The sequence below is a fragment of the Orcinus orca genome, chromosome 5, assembly GCF_937001465.1.
Source record: "Orcinus orca chromosome 5, mOrcOrc1.1, whole genome shotgun sequence".
In the NCBI taxonomy this organism is placed as follows: domain Eukaryota; kingdom Metazoa; phylum Chordata; class Mammalia; order Artiodactyla; family Delphinidae; genus Orcinus; species Orcinus orca.
The window spans coordinates 93,437,613-93,456,365 of NC_064563.1; the positions used below are offsets into that span (position 1 = coordinate 93,437,613).

Consider the following 18,753-nt stretch of genomic DNA (forward strand, 5'->3'; position numbering starts at 1 on the left):
GTCCAAATATGTTGACTCCTGTGTAGGTGTCAGGAAATAAGATGCTTATTTGAGTAGAAAACTGCCTTCCTGGGTGGGAGTTAAGACATCCAGGCTTACCACCTGATTATTACATGTATTCCTGGGTTCTTAGAAGATGAACTTTCTTTTCTACCCCAGCTTCATCTTCTTACCACTCCCACGTTGCTGGGGATCTGCCATGCAGGTCAGCCAGCACCTGTGATCACAGACAACAAAACCTGACCCTCCCTTTTTAGTCTGGAGTCTCAGGGTTTCTTTTGGGAAGATAACTGAGAGTTATTTAGAAACATATTCTCCTAAGCATTCTTCAATCCCTAAAAGTGGCTCAACTTTTTACAATTCTTAGAGCATCTGGTTGTGGTTTTGAGAACAGGTCAGATGTAAAAATATCACCACCTGTGGTTATTTATTTTATTTTGTTTTTTTGCGGTACCCGGGCCTCTCGCTGTTGTGGCCTCTCCACACAGGCTCCGGACGCACAGGCTCAGCGGCCATGGGAGCACAGGCTCCGGGCGCGCAGGCTCAGCGGCCGTGGCTCACGGGCCCAGCCGCCCCGCGGCATGTGGGATCTTCCCGGACCGGGGCACGAACCCGTGTCCCCTGCCTCGGCAGGTGGACTCTCAACCACTGCGCCACCAGGGAAGCCCTGTGGTTATTTTTATAAACAATTAGGTGAAGTCAAATCTTTTCAGTGTGAAATATCTTAATTTGTTTTGTTTCTTATTTTGCTTACCACTTCTTGTAGCTTTGTGAAGGCATTCGAAACATCCTGAATTGATTTTATCTTTATTGTAGTCTCTGGATATTTCTTTTCTTACAGAGGTCAGAGCTGACCCTTGGATAGTGATAGTGCCAATCACTAAGTCTTAACTACTTTTTCTTTGTTTGGGATTGGATGTTTTATTCATCATTGAGGTAGAGATTTTGGTAGAGGCTGATGGAGTAACAGATTTGGGCCATCTGTTCTACTTATTCTTTCTTTCTTGGTAGTTGATTTTTTCATAAAAAATTTGAGCCAGGTTTATAGATTCAGTCTGCTTTAGATATAAACAAAGAAGTTTTGGCAGGACTTAAATAGAAACATACTCCTACCAGTTGAAAGGACGTTAAGACTCTTCACCATCCTCCCCTACCCCGTTTTGTGAAAATAATCCTCACATCTTTTTTCTTCTTTTCTTTTTAATTTTTTTGGCCGCATCGTTCGGCATGTGGAATCTTAGTTTCCCGACCAGGGATCAAACTCGTGCCACCTGCAGTGGAAGTGTGGTTTCTTAACCACTGGACTACCAGGGAAGTCCCAATCCTTGTATCTCTAACACACTTCCAGCATGCGGGGCCCTTCACTCACCCTGTTTTTGTGGTAGTCAAGGAAAAGTTTGGCTAGGGGTCACCTAACCACGGGCAACCAGTTGATTTTGATGTGGTTATTGAACACATACTTGCCCTTGGGTCTGTCCCATGCTAAGCATGGTGGGGAATAGAGTGACTCTAACACCAGAATGTAAGCCCTGTGACTGCAAGGCTGGTTTTGGTTTTGTTCATTGTCTGTATTACCAAAAACACTGCCTGGCATGTAGTACGTACTCAACAGATAGTTGTTGAATCACGAAATAAAATATGCCCTCAGATAATATACAGTCCCTTTGAGGACCAAGTCTGACAGCTATTTAAAAGATAGCCACTACTGTAAGACAGTACTAGTTTACTACTTGTCTGATCATAGTGGAAACTAAATTAGAAGTTTATTACAAGGAGATAGTGAGGGCAGCTTCATTCAAAAAAGCTTCATAGAGGAAGTGGCACTTAACTTGTATCTTGAAGTCTATTTAGGGTAAATAAAGGGAAAGTACAGGGCATTATACGTGAGAAGAACATTATAAATGTAGACTTGGAGATGAGCACGGGCTTGTTCCTTCATAGAACCAATCTTTTAAATTACATGCTAAACTTATGTATTTTTAAAAATAAAGTCAGCATTTGTGTGACATATTTGTCTTTTAAAAACTGTGTAACTCATTATAAAATATGGTAATTACTGAATAGAGGACCTCTGAAAGGTGACCTCAGTTCCCCTTTCACAAAAATAAATCATGAAAGTATTCAAAAACTAATTAGGTGATAGCTGCCTGATGCCAGAAAAAAAGACTCAAAATCATCCAATGTTCAGTGAGAATTTACTTTCTTCCTGACTGCTTTTTAGAAGAAGTGCTGTTAGACTATGACATAGGAAGGGTGGGAAAGCTATACAAACAGGGCGTTGGTGCCATTCACGTTCAGGGCAGATGTGATTCAGGTGTAGGGCAGGCACCACTGGAAAATCAAGTAATGGCTAGTATATTACCATGATTCCACTGTCTATTAATGGTACCCAGTCTCTCAATATCAGGAAATAATGAGCTGCATGCCATGAAATTATGGTTTGCCCACCTCCTGTTCTCTCTTCCTGCCTCCCACTGCCAATGCTCACTTATCCATTGATTAAATCTGGGGAGCAAATATAAAAATGACCTATATCTGCCCACCCTGTTTCTTACTGTCTTGCATTTCAGCTTTAGTGGCAGAAGGCATCCTGATCTGGAAAATGAAATGTTGACTTGGTAAATCAAAGACCTTTAGTATCAGAAATCAGCAGCTACAGCCTCTTTTCCACCCCTCATACACCCTACTGGTATGTAGAGTGACGAAAGTCTAAATTTTAGGTGTCCTACCCACAGGGTGCCCTAGTTACAGAAAATTCACAGTGATTCAGAAAACTTTTCTGGTAGAAGAGGTACCTCAATGATTAGATCTTGTCCTCTAGGAGAAAATGAAATAGCTAGGCCCAAAGCTGTCATTTCCACAGATGCTATCATATTTAATCCCCACAACATTACAGCTAATTATATCAATTATAGCATCAGAAGGGGAGTGAATTTCAGAGAAGTTCAATAACTTGAATCAGCCAAACATCTTTAAATGGTGAAGTTGGACTTTGTTTCCTTTTTGCCTAATTCTAGCACCAATCTGCTCACAGTATCATATGATAAATACAGACAAAAAGGATATGAGAACATTGACAAAGGTAACAAACTGATAAAATGCAAATCATATTTGTTAAGGGAAATGTGTAAGTTCAGTAAACCTAATAGGAGGGCTCAAATCCAAGATGTAATTGATAAGCAGTGTCAGTAAGCCAAGGGCTCTTTATAAATTGTGCTTCTGGAACAGCCCATTCTTTTTCTCCTTTCTGAATAGATGAATTCCTAACTCCATGTTTCCCCTCATCCTTCTATATTGAGTGACAAGTGCCACCTGCTGGCCAAGCAATGAAGCATTTTCATTTTCATCATCTCTCGTGATTGTTTAGCTACTAATTGGCCTATCATCTAGATAATTGTTATTCTGTTTTTCAGTAAGCCTAGACAATAATTTTAAAACCATAAGGTAGAGTTACAGAGTCAAGTCCTCTGCATTTGAGGACCTTCCAGTCCTCAATTTTTCCCCTTTCTCAGTTTTAACTCACAATTTACAGTCTCTTCTACCTTCTATTGTACGACAGGACAACTATGTCATAATCAAACACACGGAATATAGTTTTAGGTCCATTTCATTCAGGGATTTTTGGTATCACTTCAAATCCACTTAATGTCTTCAAATCATTATAAGGCAGATGATAACTTGATTCCCTGAATGAAGCCTGCTCTATATTTACCCATTTGTACATAAGTATAGTTAATGGGTAGTATATTTATATAATCAATATGTTTGTGCAAATGTGCTGTATTGCTTATATATTCTCTAGGTCTTTCTGGGTTAATCTTTTCTGATTAATGTTTATTTCTCATCTGGAGCCATAGTTCAGGCTCTCTCTAATCTGACACTACTCCTTTTTTGGCCTGAGTTTCTTCCCTTCTGCATCATTCTCCCACTGAGCTGCCCCATGTTCCTTATCTGCTTTCTCCACTTCCACGCTGCTGAGTGCCTTCGTTCCTGCCATTTTTTCTGAAATGACCTCTGCCCCTTCCCTAGTCCTTCAAGATCCCAAACTAATGTCATTGCTGTATGAAGTTTTCTCTCATTTCCCTACCTGTAAAAATATCTCCTTCCTTCCAGTCCCCTTTGCCCTTGATGTTTGTCTTTCTCAAGAGCATGTTTCACTTTCTACCTGGTATTATAGTTAGTTGTGTACCTGATCGGTCTCCTATATTCGACTATAAGGTTTTTGAAAGAAGAGACCATTCTTATTCATTGCGTTTCCAACAACACCTAGGCCTGGCCATTTTACAGAGTAGGTGTTCACCAAACAACGAGTGAAGGATTGAAGGAACAATTTGATTTGTTCCTTCACAAATAGGTAAAAGGATTCTTCACAAATAGGTAGAAAGATAGTAAATATTTTTCATTGGATTGGTTGAAGTTATGTAGGTTAGACTTAAAATCTTCTGCATATATTCTTGGAGACCATAATGTTCTTACACTTGGTCAAAATAAAGTGTTGCATTTGAGTGGGAGTATAGAGACTATATTTGGATTTCATTTGTCACATTCATAGTTTTTGCGTCAAATGAATAGCCTTTGTAAAATTCCATGCCTGTTGGAAAGGAACTCCAGCAATAGCATTCTGTTCGTTTGCGGTGCTCATGTGGACACACAAACTGAAACCGTATAGTCTGGCAATTCCCACATTGGCTGTTTTAGCGGTAAATGTGGAGCAAAGAAGGCTTGCTGAACTTGTAGCTGTGTTTTTCAAATTGAAATGACATATCTGAGCACAACTTTATAATGAATAATGTGGATGCATTTTCCCATTTAGAATTTAATCGTTTTAATGTGTCATTATTGTGTAGGATGCTGAGATTTCAAATCTGTATAACTATGGAGACAGATGCCTTAGAAAATATATTTATTTGTTGAGTAATTTTCAGCCTCCTTACATAAACTGCCATGATCTAAAATTTATGACACCTAAAGACCCTTGTCTAACAAGAGGCTAATATACTCCCTGTAATTGAAATGTTTTACTTTATTACTCTTGCTGCAAAGATCCCATTTTTCTATGGTGATGCATTGCCTTTCCAAAAAGGATAATGCATGATATACTCACCCTGGTGGGCCCTGTGTTCACAGCATAGCAGACGAGATGTTATTGCTCATGAGGAACTAATGTGGAAGTTCCTTGAGAGCAGGTATCATGTGTTCATCTTCTCATGTACCTCTCACCATCACATCTGGCTCATTGTTGGGCACAGTAGACGTTGGACTGCAGCTGTTCAACTCCTTAGCTTGATTTACTTGTCCAAATTCTTTTCTTTTTTTTATTGAATTATAATTGTCATACAGTGTTATAGTAGTTTCAGGTGTATAACATAGTGATTCAATATTTTTTATGTGACAAAATGATCACCACAATGTTTAGCTACCATCTGCTACCACAAAGGGTTATTACAATATTATTGACTGTATCCCTTATGCTGTACGCTACATCCTCTTGACTTATTTATTTTATAACTGGAATTTTGTATCTCTTAATCAGTTTCACCTGTTTTGCCCATTTCCTCATCCCCTTCCCCTCTGGCAGCCACCAGTTTGTGTCTATGAATCTGTTTCTGTTTTGCTTTGTCCACTTTTTTTTTTTATGCTCCACATATAAGTGAGATCATGTGGTATTTGTCTTTCTCTGTTTGACTTATTTCACTTAGCATAATACCCTCTAGATATAGCCGTGTTGTCACAGATGGCAAGAGTTCATTCTATTTTTATGGTGGACTAGTAGTCCATTGTATATATATATATATATGCTACATCTTCTTTATCCATTCATCTGTCCACGGGCATTTAAGTTGTTTCCATGTCTTGGCTATTGTAAATAGTGCTGCAGTGAACATAGGGATACATATACTTTTTGAATTAGTGTTTTTGTTTTCTTCGGATAAATATCCAGAAATGGAATTGCTGGATCGTATGATAGTTCTGTTTTTAGTTTTCTGAGGAACATCCATACTGTTTTCCATAGTGACTGCACCAAGACATTTCTGCCAGTGGTGCACAGGGGTTCCCCTTTCTCCACATCCTCACCAACACTTGTTATTTTTTGTCTTTTTGATGATAGCCATTCTGACAGGTGTGAGGTGTCATCTAATCTCATTGTGGTTTTGGTTTGCATTTCCCTGATGATTAGTGATGTTGAGCATCTTTTCATGTGTTGATCAGCCATCTCTATGTCTTCTTTGGGAAAATGTCTGTTTAGGTTCCCTGCCCATTTTTAATTGGGTTGTTTGGGGTTTCTTTGATACTGAGGTTATGTAAGTTCTTTATATATTTTGGATATCAACCCCTTGTCAGATTTGCAAATATCTTCTCCCATTCAGTAGGTTGCCTTTCCTTTTGTTGATGGTTTCCTGTGCTGTGCAAAAGCTTTTTAGTTTGATGTAGTCCCAGTTGTTTATTTTTCCTTTTGTTGCCCTGTCTGAGGAGACAGATCCAAAAAAATATTGCTAAGCCTGATGTCAAAAAGTTTACTGCATATGTTTTCTTCTAGGAGTTTTTTTTTTCGCGGTATACGGGCCTCTCACTGTTGTGGCCTCTCCCGTTGCGGAGCACAGGCTCCGGATGCGCAGGCTCAGTGGCCATGGCTCATGGGTCTAGCCGCTCCGCAGCATGTGGGATCTTCCCGGACCGGGGCACAAACCCGTGTCCCCTGCATCGGCAGGCGGACTCTCAACCACTGTGCCACCAGGGAAGCCCCTTCTAGGAGTTTTATGGTCTCAGGTCTTACATTTGAGTCTTTAACCCATTTTGAGTTCATTTTTGTATATGGTATGAGAAAATGGTCCGTCAAATTATTTTCTTATTCATCGTTTTCTTGAGGAGCTGATGTCACACTACCTGACAGAACAGCACTGTAATTTACTAAACAGACCAGGATAGTACCTGTGATAGGTGCATCAGAACAGCCTGGCTTCAGGGAACAGTGTGGTGTGGGGAGTCTATGACAGTCCCAGCTCCTGGCTTCATAAGTCACCCTGTTTTGTCCTGGAGGTTGGGACCAAGGAATGCCATCCATTGTTGTCTGCTCCTGGGTTTCACATAAGTGACCAAACGTTGTTGCTGAGGGACAGTAGGAACTCCAGAGGGAGCTCATCCTTCCTCTGAGAAGGACAGAAGTAGCTTTGACAGTGGCTGGCAGTCTTGCCGCATTACGTCCCTCTCTGCATGTCAATCAGCCATTCTTAGTCACATCTGCAGAGATGCAGAGAGAAGGAGAGGTTTAGGTGTGTTGCCTGAATGATTTTCACTGCAGTGAATACTAATTTGGGTTTCACTGCAAATACACCTATTTGATCAGTGCCCATAAGCACCTGAACTCTATCCACAACCAGTTTTTGATGAGTGCACGTACTAATCAGGACAGTCAGAGGCTGCCTCGTATCCCAGATGCACCTCAGGGCCTGTTTCCTGACTCTTCTCAGTGAGGTTCAGGTATTTGGCTTCCTTCCAGAGCAGGCTACTCTCTGGTTCCCTCTGAAGGAACCCTGTGTGTCTGAGCCTGTACCTCTGAGCTTGAATACTGTTTCTCATCTCTTAGACCTAATCTCACTTCTTACTCAGGACCCAACTTTACATTTTGAATTCAGTTTAAGGAAATGTACCTCATGATTTTTCTGATTTTGAACTCAAACCCCATAGCTTGTGCCCCTCAATTTAACCTTGTTAAGTCTTTGTCTCCTGATCATATTCTTTTTTTTTTCTTCCTGATCATATTCTTGATCTGAATCTGTATCCTTCTTCTGTCCTAACTCCTGTAGGCTTAAGCAGAATTTAAACTTAATCTCACTTGAGTTACATTTTCCACCTTGTCCTTTATCAGTATATGCTTTAACCTCCCACTCCTCCAGTCAGTCTTGCTTGGTTGGGCCCAGCCTTCTAGCAAAGGGCATGGGGTCTCTTGACACACTGGGGGGTTCTAATCCAATCCAAGAGAAATAACTGATGTTTGTCCATGACTTTTGCTTTGCAGTGGTCTAGAATCATCCTTCCTCTACTCTGAGAATCCTCAAGAAGGTCTTCTAGCCAAGACCACTAGTAGTAATACCTGGCATTTGAAAATAACTAAGTATTATTTAAAATACTTCTGAACAAGGGCAGATCTAGTTTTTTGGAGTCTGAGGTTTATACGTTTTGGGGGATCCCCTTCTAAAAAGAAGGTGCAAAATTATAAACACGAAGTGAGACACAGGGCCCTGTGTAAGGGAGGGGTCCTGAAGCTCACACTTCATTTGCTTCATGATTTATCTGCCACGTGGTTCTGCATATACTATACCATTTGATCACCACAGGGTTTTTGTAGTAAAAGATAATTGCATAGTTTTCGTATGTCCAATTCCCTTCTCCTCTCCAGTTTCTTCCCTAAGATTTCCATAATTATGTATATTTTGGTGAATTCTAAAACTACCCTGAATAATTACTCTAACTGTACATATTACATACATGTGGAAACTTAAATGAGAAGGGTGAATGGAAGGATTAAATGATAAGAGCACTTACAATGTGCCACCCTTAGAGGTGCTTTATTTATTTGTTTAAAGTTATTTATTTATTTTTGGCTGTGTTGGGTCTTTGTTGCTGCACGCGGGCTTTCTCTGGTTGCAGCGAGCAGGGGCTACTCTTCGTTGCGGTGCGCGGGCTTCTCATTGCAGTGGCTTCTCTTGTTGTGGAGCATGGGCTCTAGGTGTGCGGGCTTCAGTAGTTGTGGCACATGAGCTCAGTAGCTCAGGCCCTAGAGCACAGGCTCAGTAGTTGTGGTGCACGGGCTTAGTTGCTCCGCGGCATGTGGGATCTTCCCGGACCAGGACTCGAACCCGTGTTCCCTGCATTGGCAGGTGGATTCTTAACCACTGCGTCATCAGGGAAGTATGACGTGCTTTAAATATACTGACTCATTTAATCCTTATGACCATCCTGTGATTGTTATGAGTCCTGTTTTATCCACGAGGAAACCGAGGCACAGAGAAGTAACTTGCCAAGTGTGGGGTTAGGAATCTGCAGAACTGTGATTTCAGCTGACACAGTCAAGCTCCAGACCCCTCATTCTATTACTAGACCATGTTGCCTCTCTGGCTGAGGTCACAGAAACAAGGTAGGAACAGAGCTAGATCAAAAATATGAGATTAAAGGCCTTCCCTGGAGGTCCAGTGGTTGAGACTCCGTGCTTCCACGGCATGGGGCACAGGTTCAATTCCTGGTCGGAGAACTAAGATCCCACATGCCACACAGCATGGCCAAAAAAAAATTAAAAATGAGATTAATTCTTAGTTCAAAGCTGTTTGAACTACTCTGCTCTCCTGCTTTCAGTTTGGATTGATAGCTCTTCAGTGTGGGAGAAATTGGGTAATTAATAACCAATGGTAATCAGATTTTTTTATTTTTTGAGGAGCTCTGACTATATTAGGCAGAGTTGGAGGGCAGTGATCATTTTGGAAAGCTGTGCAGAGGGAGGGATGCTTAGGGGCTCCTTGAAGAAGGAGGCTGTGGAAGCAGAATATGGCGGACAGTACACTGGCCTGCTGTCAGGATACCTAACTTCAGGTCCTGGCTCTGCTGTTTATAAGCTGAGTGAGCTCAGGTCTGTCTGATGTCACTAGTCCTTGATCCTAGTATACCCCTCCCCCTCCAGCTCAGTAAAAGGGGATTAGACTAGATATTTATGAAGACACATCCAATTTTAGAGCCTATGCGTATTAGTTGCCCATCTTCATTTACAGGCTAAGTTTAAAATATCTATATATATTAATTTTATTCTGAATGCAAACATGAGGTTTCTGGAGCAGAGCAGATCATTATTTAATTATAGCAAATAATCGTGCTGATTCCCTTTTGCCCTAATTTGTACCCCTGGGGCAACGGATGAGATGAGGCAGATCGTATGTTATCCTACATATACTGGAGTTGGTACCACTAGCATGGAACTCTGAAAGAAATGAATCTGGATATTTATATAGGAGAGGGACAGCCATCTCCCTAACCCTACACTACCCCCTGACAGACAAGCACACTTCTTTGCTCTTTGAGAAGGATTCTGGGTTCTTACTCTTACCCTTTGGAATATAAATAAATCTCTTGGGGGCAAGATAAGACTAGCTTCTTCGGCTATGTCTCCATGGCCCCAGATCTCATTCCTTCCTTAAAATGTAAACACATACCTCCAGGGAGGTAAATTTCTTCAGATGCTCTCTCACTAATAATTAGTCATAAATTAAATTCCAAGATTTGTTCCTCTAGGCTAGGTCTCAAGTTTTGGTAAAATTTGATAAGAAAGTCTTCACGGTGCAGAAACATAAAAATATTTTCTCTACAGTCCCACAAAGCATGGATATAAAATTGAAAGGGAGAATCTCCTGCCTTCCAGGGCTGTGAGTCTATGATGATTGGGCCATCTGTGTAAGTATGTCACATGTTTGTAAAAATGCAGATCCCTGAGATCTACAGCAGACTGACTGAACAAGAATCTGTGGGACAGAAGCCTTAGAATCTGCATTTCTGCACAGCTCCCCACACGATTCTTATGCACCGCAGACTTTCTCTTCTTTATTCCTGAGTTAAGGATCCTTCAGTTTTTCTGCTGCCAGAGATACTTCATATTATGCAGCTTTTGCTATTGAATCTGTGATTTTTCAGGACTTTCCAAACATGTAAAGAAATGTAACAGTCTTGCCGGGAGAGTTTATGAGTGTCATATAAAAATAAATACTGATATTAGAAAGGTTTCTAGGGTGATGATGATTCTTTGAAATCTGAAAAGGTGATGGTGATGATAAAGATGATACCACTAGTAAACAACTACTCATTAAGTAACTGAGACAGAATTTGAAATGGATTAGCTATGTTACATGGATTTCTGTTTTGCAAAGAAATACAAAGCTGTGCCAACATTATTGATATTTTTCTATTCAAAATGTAGTTGAGACATTTTCTTTTTGAATATTGTATTTATTTATTTATTTGGCTACACCAGGTCTTAGTTGCGGCATGTGGGATCTAGTTCCCTGATCAGGGAATGAACCTGGGCCCCCTGCATTGGGAGTGTGGAGTCTTAGCCACTGGACCACCAGGGAAGTCCCTAGTTGAGACATTTTTGCTGTGTTTTTCTATGATGTCTGAAGTTCTTTTGTAGAAACACAACTCTGAAATGAATATAAAAAGAGGAAAACTAATGGAATTAAGAATTTTTTTTTATTACTCACAACTCTAGTGATGAGATTAGTAGTTCAGGTCAAAACTCATTACAGTAAAATTTTATAGCCAAAAGTAATTATCTTTAAGCTAGCACCAAAATTATACAAACCCAAATGATTTAAGTGTATCATACATTGTAACTAGGCTAGGCTCAATCCATTTTGCTATATTAGGAACACTGACATTTAATTAAGACACTGACATTTAATATAAAGCATCTCGGGCTTCCCTGGTGGCGCAGTGGTTGGGAGTCCGCCTGCCGATGCAGGGGACGCGGGTTCGTGCCCAAGTCCTGGAAGATCCCACATGCCGCGGAGTGGCTAGGCCCGTGAGCCATGGCCGCTGATCCTGCACGTCCGGAGCCTGTGCTCCGCAATGGGAGAGGCCACAGCAGTGAGAGGCCCGCGTACTGCAAAAAAAAAAAAAAAAAAAAAATATATATATATATATATATATATATATATATATATATATATAAAGCATCTCAAAGATGTGATAACATCTGACAGGTAGTGGAGAAGTTTAGTCACATTATGAGTGCAGAATAGACTTGTGGCAGTGTTTCAACAGTGGAAGAGATGAGCAGTAGGCCCTGGGAGCATCTGTTAATCACCAACATTTTATTGAGTACCTATAAATTGCTAAACATTGTGATAGGTACTACAGATAAAAAATGACTTTGAGAGTTTACAGTCTGTTGAGAGAGATACCCATATTACCATAACTATAAGACAGTGTGATACATACCATGATAAATATAGGTAGAAAGAGATATAGGAGGCTTCTGCTATAAATATGGCTATATAGATGTAGCATCTTCCTGTTTTTTCCTGGGAGTCTTCTAAGAGCAACAGGAAAACAGAAAACAAAAATGCAACTCCAATTTCAGTCAAGCTAGGAAACATATACCAAAATACTGCAGTGCTGCCAAAAGCAGTCAAGATAATGCAGGAGCTCCACAGGAGGAAAGGAAGAGGAATGGAAAGACGAGCCCAGCAATAGCAGCTCTAAAGAATTAACACAAATACACTTACTGAAGAAGGGTTCATCTGGAGATGGAAAAGCTATAGCCTTTATCTACAATAGCTGGGAGGCAACAGGAATCTTACTGGACCTGCTTTGGTTCACAGAAGTAGAAGATGTGGAATGCACATGAAAGTACTCCAAAAAGCCATATTTGCAGAAGCAGTGTTTTTTGGATAAAAGATTAGAAGAAAAGAGGTTTTGCTTGTGGAAAAAAAAACTTGCCTAAACTCTTATCCTCTACCTACCCTTCCTATAGAAAATTCTGGGAAAGAGCTAGTCCTGGAAAACCTAACTCCTATAATGATGTATTTAAGAAACAAACTAGTAGCATATCTAAATATCTACAAAAAAAAAGAAAAAAATCCAGTAAAATATGAATATGGCACCATATAAATATATAACATATAAATATCATAAACAAAAAGGAAACAAAATCCAGTAAGATATAAATGACAAAAAAGGAGCAACTACATCCGTTGCTGATTAAAAAAAAAAAAAAACTCTTAGCAAGTCAGGAACAGAAGAAAACTCCCTCAGTGTGATAAAGGACATCTACAAAAACCTTACAGCAAAAATTGTACTTACTAGTGAAAGACTAAAATCTCTCCCCTAAGATCAGGAATTAGACAAGGAGGTTTGCTGTCATCACTCCAATTCAGCATTTACAGGAGGTTCTAGAAGTACAAGAAAGACAGAAAAGAAAAGGCATTCTGACTGCAAAGGAAGAGGTAAAACTGGTTCCTTTCAGATGTGATAGTCTATGTAGGAAATTGAATGGAATCTGTTAAAAAGTTACTGGAATTGGTAAAATGAGCTTAGCAAAGTTGCAGGGTTCAAAATCAGTATATAAAAATCAACTATTTTGACTTACTAGCATCAGACAATTGTAATTGAAATTTTAAAATATAATACCATTTCCAATAGCATTAAAATACATGAAACACTTCAGGAAAAATTTGACAAAAGGTGAGTAAGACCTGCACTGAAAACTACAAAACACTGATGAAAAAATTAAATAAAGCAAATAAATAGAGAGGTAACCTACGTTCATGAGTTTGAAGACTCAATATTGTTAAGATGTCAATTCTCTCTAATAGGTCTATAGATTTAACCCAATGTTAATCAAAATCCAAGCTAGTTGTTTGTGGGGTTTTTTTTTGTAGAAATTGTAAAATGTATAAAATTCATATGGAGTGCAGAGGATTTAAAATAACTTTGAAAAAGAACAGAGTTGGTGGGGTTGACACCATCTAATTTCAAGGCATTATAAACCTATGGTAATCAAGACAATTTGGTATTGGTGTTAAAAGAGACAAGTAGAGCCATGGGACATAATAAAGAGTACAGAAATAGACTCATACATTTGTGGTTAATTGTTTTTCAACAACGGGGCCAATACATTTCATTGGGAGAAAGAAATAATCTTTTCAACAAATGATACCAAAACACTTGAATAGTCATATATACCTCAAAATAATGAACCTTGACTCTTACCTCAAACCAAATAAAAATTATGGGAAATGCAGCATAGGCCAAATGTAAAACCTAAAACTATAAACCTTCTAGAAGAATGCGTGGGAAAAAATTTTAGTGGCCTAGGGTTTGGCAAAGATTTCTTAAATATGATACCAAAAGCATGAGCTATAAAAGAAAATTTAACAAATTTGACTCCATCAAAATTTAAAAACTTTGCTCTTCAAAGGACACAAGAAATCAAAAAATCAAGCCACAGACTGGGAGAAAACATTTACAAAACTCTATCTGATCTGGACTGATATCTAGAATGTATAAAGAACTTTAAAAACTCAATAATAAGACACACAACACATTTAAAAAATAGGCAGTTTTGAGACTCTAAACAGAGGACTCAGCTGAGCCACACTGTACTTGGGCTTCTGCCCTATAGAACTGGTACTATCAGTTCTTCCTATTGTCCCTCCAACCTGAGGGCTCTAAGAGCTTCCTGCTTTTGCTAACATCTAGGGTACCTTCCATCTGCTGGTAGTCTTCTTAGCCTCTTCCATCTCTTCTGTTACCAATCACTGTAGTAAATTCCTTCTGTTCTAAAAGAGTGGGAAGAACATTTGAACAGACATTTCACTAAGGGAGATATACAGACAGCAAATAAACACATGAATGTAAGCATACATCTACACAAAAACTTATACTTGTATGCTCATAGTAGTTTTTAAAATTTTAAAAAAAATTTTTAACATCTTATTAGAGTATAATTGCTTTACAATGGTGTGTCAGTTTCTGCTTTATAACAAAGTGAATCAGTTATACATATGCATATGTCCCCATATCCCCTCCATCTTGTGTCTCCCTCCCACCCTCCCTATCCCACCCCTCTAGGTGGTCACAAAGCACCGAGCTGATCATCCTATGCTATGTGGCTGCTTCCTACCAGCTATCTATTTGATATTTGGCAATGTATATATGTCAATGCTACTCTCTCACTTTGTTCCCAGCTTACACTTCCCCCTCCCTGTGTCCTCAAGTCCATTCTCTATGTCTGCAACTTTATTCCTGTCCTGCCCCTAGGTTCATCAGAACCATTTTTAATTTTTTTAGATTCCATATATATATATATGTGTTAGCATATGGTATTTGCTTCTCTCTTTCTGACTTACTTCACTCTGTATGACAGACTCTAGGTCCATCCACCTCACTACAAATAACTCAATTTCGTTTCTTTTTATGGCTGAGTAATATTCCATTGTATATATGTGCCACATCTTCTTTATCCATTCATCTGTCGATGGACATTTAGGTTGCTTCCATGTCCTGGCTATTGTAAATAGAGCTGCAGTGAACATTTTGGTACATGACTCTTTTTAAATTATGGTTTTCTCAGGGTATATGCCCAGTAGTGGGATTGCTGGGTCGTATGGTAGTTCTATTTGTAGTTTTTAAGGAACTTCCATACTGTTCTCTATAGTGGCTGTATCAATTTACATTCCCACCAACAGTGCAAGAGGGTTCCCTTTTCTCCACACCCTCTCCAGCATTTATTGTTTCTAGATTTTTTGATGATGGCCATTCTGACCGGTGTGAGGTGATACCTCATTGTAGTTTTGATTTGCATTTCTCTAATGATTAATGATGTTGAGCATTCTTTCATGCAATTGTTGGCAGTCTGTATATCTTCTTTGGAGAAATGTCTATTTAGGTCTTCTGCCCAGTTTTGGATTAGGTTGTTTGTTTTTTTGATGTTGAGCTGCATGAGTTGCTTGTAAATTTTAGAGATTAATCCTTTGTCAGTTGCTTCATTTGCAAATATTTTCTCCCATTCTGAGGGTTGTCTTTTGGTCTTGTTTATGGTTTCCTTTGCTGTGCAAAAACTTTGAAGTTTCATTAGGTCCCGTTTGTTTATTTTTGTTTTTATTTCCATTTCTCGAGGAGGTGGGTCAAAAAGGATCTTGCTGTGATTTATGTCATAGAGTGTACAGCCTATGTTTTCCTCTAAGAGTTTCATGGTGTCTGGCCTTACATTTAGGTCTTTAATCCATTTTGAGTTTATTTTTGTGTATGGTGTTAGGGAGTGTTCTAATTTCATTCTTTTACATGTAGCTGTCCAGTTTTCCCAGTGCCACTTATTGAAGAGGCTGTCTTTTCTCCACTGTATATTCTTGCCTTTACCAAAGATAAGGTGACCATATGTGTGTGGGTTTATCTCTGGGCTTTCTATCCTGTTCCATTGATCTATCTTTCTGTTTTTGTGCCAGTACCATACTGTCTTGATTCATAGTAGTTTTGTTTGTAATAGCCAAACACTGGAAGTCACCCAAGTGACTATCAATAGGTGAAAGGACAAATTGTGGTATGTCCGTTCAGTGGAATACAACTCAGCAATAAAAAGGAATGAACTATTGATCCACAAAGCAATATGGATTAATTTCAAAATAATTCTTCCTAGTGAAAGAAACCAGACAAAAAAGATTTATGATTCCACTTAAGATAAAATTCTAGAAAATGCAGATGATCTATGCTGAGAGAAAGCAGATCAGTGGTTGCCCATGGATGGGATGGGGGTAGGAAGAGGTGTAGGGAGGGGTCAGAGGGAGGGAGCTCAAGGAAACCTTTGGGCATAGTTAACTATAGCAAACACTGTATGATATATATGAAAGTTATTAAGAGAGTAGATCCTAGGAGTTCTCATTACAAGGAAAAACTTTTTTCTTTTTTTATTGTATCTATATGAGATGATGGATGATAACTAAACTTATTGTGGTAATCATTTCACAATATATGTAAGCCAAGCCATTACCTTAAACTTAATGATGTATGACAATTATATCTCAAAACTAACTGGAGGTGGGGAAGGAATACAATGCAGCTGTAAAAAGGGAATGAAGAAGCTTTTTAAGTACTAATAGAGAAAGATCTGTAGGATATATCCTTAAGTAAAAAAGAAAGATGCAGACTGTGTGTATAATATACTACCATTTTTCCCCACCTCAGAAAAGCAGGGAAACCATATGTATATATGCTTGTATTATAGATGACGTATAAGCAAATCTCTGGAAAAATAAACAAGAAATAAGTAGCAGTGGTTACTTGTTAGTGGAATATGAACTGGACAAATAGAGAATGGAGTAATAAGAAGACTTAAAAATACACTTTTAAAAATATATGTTTTTCCATGTGAATCTGTATGTATAGTGAGAGATATCTATATAAACATCCAGAAAAATGTCAGGGGAGTATAGAAGTTAAAGCAATTAATTTTCCTTTGGGGAATAGGAGGAGGAATTCGGAGTGGGTAATACTTGAACTGAGACTTGAAGGATGAGTCAAATTCGACAACTGGAGAATATCAGAAAGGTCATTCCAGGCAAAGGAAATGGGTGATACAAGGACACGGGGACATGAAAGTGAACCTGAGGAATAGTAAATGTGACTGAGCATTTAGGGTATGAGGGCAACAAGGGGTGTCAGATGGAGGGAAAGAGGTTCAGAAGAAGAATTTAGAAAGTTAGTTGCAACCGTTTGAAAGCCACTTGTATGTCATGCTAGGTGCTGTTTGGCTTTATTTAATAAACTTGAATTGAATGTGGTCTGTGTGCCACACCATGTGGCAGGTGCTACCGAAATGAGACTCTGTCTTCTAAGCTAGTGGTCTCAGTCCTGACTGTGTATGAGAATCACTCAGAGAGCTTTAATAACTACCGATGCCAGGCCCCATCCCCACATAATTGAATTAGAATGTCAGGGTGTAAGGACTTGGCATCAATAGTTTTTTTTAAAGTTTTACCAGGTGATTCTAAGCAAATGCATCCAAGTTTGAGAATTCCACCTCCCCTTCTGTTTCCCCCTCTTCTTCTCTCTTGTCTTCCTTATTATAATGAAGTGAATAATACTGTGTAGAAAGGGGTTGTGGCACAGGTCTAGAGAAGTCTCTGAACTGGAAGCAAGAAAATGAGGAGGTTATAGAAAATAGTTCAAGCAAAAGATGATAAAGTCATTTAAACAGGGAGGTGACTTGAGGCTAGTGCAAACCTGTGGACTGAGAGTGATTATTAGCCCAGGACAGCCTAGCTTGAATGTCTGGGTGTTTGGTGATGTTACTAGTCAAAAGAGGGACTGCACGAGGAAGTACAGATTGCGGGGGGTGGGTACAGGTACACAGGTGAAATAATTCAGGTTTGGAAGGGTTGCCTTAAAGGTACCTACAACTTATAAGATGCCACCAAGGGCCATTTGGATCTCAGGACAGAGGAAAAGGCCCTATTTCAACATCTATGCAGGCCATTCACGCTGGAAAAATTTTCAGCAGCTCCAACCCTTAACATCCAACCCAAACTGGAGTCAGGACTCCAGTTTGGATGTTAGGGTATTAACAAGAGCAAGGTAAATTTTCTGTCCTAGAGAGCGTGGACACTGTGCTAGACATCACGATGGCATCTGTGGCACAGCGAAAGAAAGTGGGTGCACCAAAAAGGAGGTGCAAGCAGATCCCCCTAACCGGGGTCTCATTCCAAGGGGAGTGACCCTGGGTCTGGGGTGCAGGCCCACATTACTCTTTATCTTCTCTTTGAATATTTCATTAACATCTCATCATTTTAGTGTAACAATTATCACATCAAAATATTAGCTTAGAAGGTGCTTCTTTTTCAGGAAAAACAAATGCTTTCTCTCTCTACTTATGCCTCTGAGTACAAGGCAGGAGTTGGTTGCTGAGGGTAAGGCAGCATCTCAGTTATTAGGGACACAGTTAAGGCCAGTCTATCCTCAAAAGTCCCTTGAAGCTCAGGCCCAGAGCTCTGAACTATACAGAGCTGTTGTTGAAGGTCAAGATTTATTCCAGATGCTGGGACCTACAAGTGGAGACAAAGGGTCTCCAGAGAGGGGAGATGAGGGCTGTGGAGACAGTGTTTAATACAGTGGCCCCTTGTATTGCTTTTAAGACATTTGATCTATAATACTTCATTGGATTGTCTTGTACTGTCCAATCGCTACCAGTCAGACATCATTGCTCTATGTCTAAACTGA

General features: G+C 39.4%; 1 protein-coding gene across 2 annotated transcripts in view; it reads left to right on the forward strand.

Moving 5' to 3' along the window:
• Positions 1 to 18,753, forward strand: part of MORC1 (MORC family CW-type zinc finger 1) — a 352,246-nt gene that overhangs the window by 278,191 nt on the left and 55,302 nt on the right. The window lies entirely within an intron of this gene.